This window comes from Gavialis gangeticus, unplaced genomic scaffold (assembly GCF_001723915.1).
Source record: "Gavialis gangeticus isolate Ggan-Ray unplaced genomic scaffold, GavGan_comp1, whole genome shotgun sequence".
NCBI lineage: Eukaryota > Metazoa > Chordata > Crocodylia > Gavialidae > Gavialis > Gavialis gangeticus.
In genome coordinates, this window is record NW_017729005.1 from 9,283,998 (window position 1) to 9,286,453 (window position 2,456).

Below are 2,456 nucleotides of genomic sequence, written 5' to 3' on the forward strand. Positions count from 1 at the left end.
GGGGGGTGCAGGGTCTGGAGCTGTGGCAGCAGGTGCTGTATACAGTCTGGCCTGGCCTGCCTTAGGCAGGGGGCAGAGGAGGCAGGCTGCCTGCAGCCACCACCCAGCAGCCCGCTGGCCCCAAGGAAGCAAGCAGAGCTGAGGAATCTGGCCAACGGCCACCATGGCTGAGCCCTGCCTGGACAGTTTACCATGGTCCCTGGCACCCGTGCATGACCAACCTCTGACCTAAGGCCAGACAGAGCAGGGCCCCTTGTGCAGAGCTCTTATCTCTGCAGTGTTGCAAATTCATACAAAAGCCTTCTGTCTCTTGCCTCTGTAGGGCCAACATCTGGACACAGGGAAAAGGCTTTGGGGCCCTGCAGGAGTGCCACATCAGGGTTACTGCCACCTGCTGCTGGAGCTCCTGGACATCCCTCCTGCTCCAGCGGCTGGTGGCAGTGGTGGAGAACTTGGTGGTGAGAGAAGGCCCTGGCAGCAGGCATGGGAGGTGTGGGAACTGGCCTGATGGGAGGAATATGTTGCCCATGACACCACCCAGGAGGAATGACAGGGCTAGGTGCAGTGGGCACACAGGGCCCAGCTGGAGGCCCTGGAGCAGCACCATATGGAGCTGGTCCAGCAGCAACTGTCCAGACAGGGACAGCCAGTGAATGCCACATCCATGCGCCCCCCACACCTGCCACCCTGCAGCAGGCCCCCACCTGGGCCTCGGAGGAAGGCCTTTGCCACCTCCCACACACAGGAGCCTCTAGCATTCGCCACAGCCCCTGGACCTGTGGGAGACTCCATGGCCAGGGTGTTGGCTGCCTGCCACAAGGCTCTGTTCCCTGGGTGCCCCCACTTCACAGCCCCCCACTCAGAGAAAGATTGAAACTTTTGTATATAGTTTTCAGTTTGGGGGGACAGTTTTTTATTGTTGGGTGAGGAGGGTCGTGGAGGGGCTCTGTGTTTTGGGGAGGGAGGAGAGAGGGGGCTCATTTGGTTAAAGGGGTGGTGGGAGGATGGGAGTGGGGGTTATGAGGCGAATAAAGGTGTTTATAGCAAACACGCATGTCCTAGAGTGCTAATGGGGGGTGGGGTGGGGTGGGCAGGAGGTAGGGAGTGTGTGGGCAGTGGCGCAGGCTGGTGTCAGTGGGGACATCCAGGTGGCAGCCTTGAGGAGCAGGAGGACCCTTTTCCTGGGGGCCAGGGCCAGGAGCTGGGGCAGGAGCAGGGCAGACATGTGCTGCCTCTTTCCATGCCACTGCTGCTCTGACACAGGAAGCATCAGCCCAGAGGTTGCTTTTAAGGTGTGTGTCAAGTGCTGGCAACTGGCTCTGCCTTCAGCATTGCTGCCAACTGCTGGCAGTCATGTGTCCGGAGGCTGGAGCTCCCCCCAGTGACCACAGAGACACGTGGCAGGGCTGGAGAGACTTGGGACTAAAGTTAGTCCCAAGCCTCAACACATGTAGACACCAGCCAAAAATGCTTAATGCACATAAGTTTAATGCACATTAAATTTAAGTGCACTTAAATTCATGTGTAGACATGCCCAGTGTCACTTTAGGTATTATTATAGTCATTTGGATGTTTTAGCTATTTTTCATATCTTAACATGTTGAAATTTCTTAGTTTAACATTTCCAGAGGTTGCAATGTTTATTTTGGGGATAGTTTTATTCCTGTAATATTTTAGTCACTGTAAAAAAATTACCTTTTGTAGAAGTAATTAGCTTACTTGACTAGAAAAACAGACAAAGACCAGATGTACTGATACTGCTCTGAGATAAGGAATCCGTATTCCTACATTCCTTGGGTTATCTTGATATATTGCCCTATGCATAGATAGTTTGTTTAAATAAAACTTTCTAAGTTTGTGTAATTTACTATTGTTTTGTTTCTCCAAGGTGTATTTTTTATGTCTTTCTCTGTCTTTAGTATAAATACGCTTGTAACCTTAGAGAGTCTGAGAAATCCTTTGAAACAGACAAGTGGGTGATTCCCCTTGCTGTATGGAATTCTCCCTGTGATCACAGTATAGTCCTAAATAAAGAAAAGCTGGCTCTGTCAGTTCTGATTCAACCACAACGCGAAGTTTGATTTCTTCCACACTTTAAATGACTGAGATATACAAAATCTTAATTTCAGTTGAATGTAGTCTTTCATAAAAGTATGCTAAACAAGAGACTGAAAGAAAATGTCATTGTATACAGTATTTGAAGGTATAGTTTCATAGTAAGTAGGGTCGGAAGGGACCTGAGCAGATCATCAAGTCCTGGCATGGCAGAAAAGAGTACTGGGCTCAAACAACCCCAGAAAGGTGATTGTCAAGCCTTGTCTTAAAGACCCCAGGGTAGAAGCCAGTACCACCTCACTTGGAAGTTGGTTCCAGATCCTAGCCACCCTGACAGTGAAGTAGCGCCTCCTGATGTCTAGTCTGAATCTACCCTCTGCCAGCTTGTGACCGTTATTCCT

At 50.5% G+C, this 2,456-nt stretch overlaps 1 protein-coding gene and 1 long non-coding RNA gene across 2 annotated transcripts in view; both read right to left on the bottom strand.

Annotated features, from left to right (window-relative positions):
* CPVL (carboxypeptidase, vitellogenic like) overlaps positions 1-2,456 on the bottom strand; it is a 158,024-nt gene that overhangs the window by 66,882 nt on the left and 88,686 nt on the right.
* The window catches only part of LOC109291586, a 14,600-nt gene that overhangs the window by 6,626 nt on the left and 5,518 nt on the right, over positions 1-2,456 (bottom strand). The window contains exon 2 of the long non-coding RNA XR_002095896.1: positions 680-687. This is a non-coding gene — a long non-coding RNA (uncharacterized LOC109291586). The remainder of the gene's footprint in view (positions 1-679; positions 688-2,456) is intronic.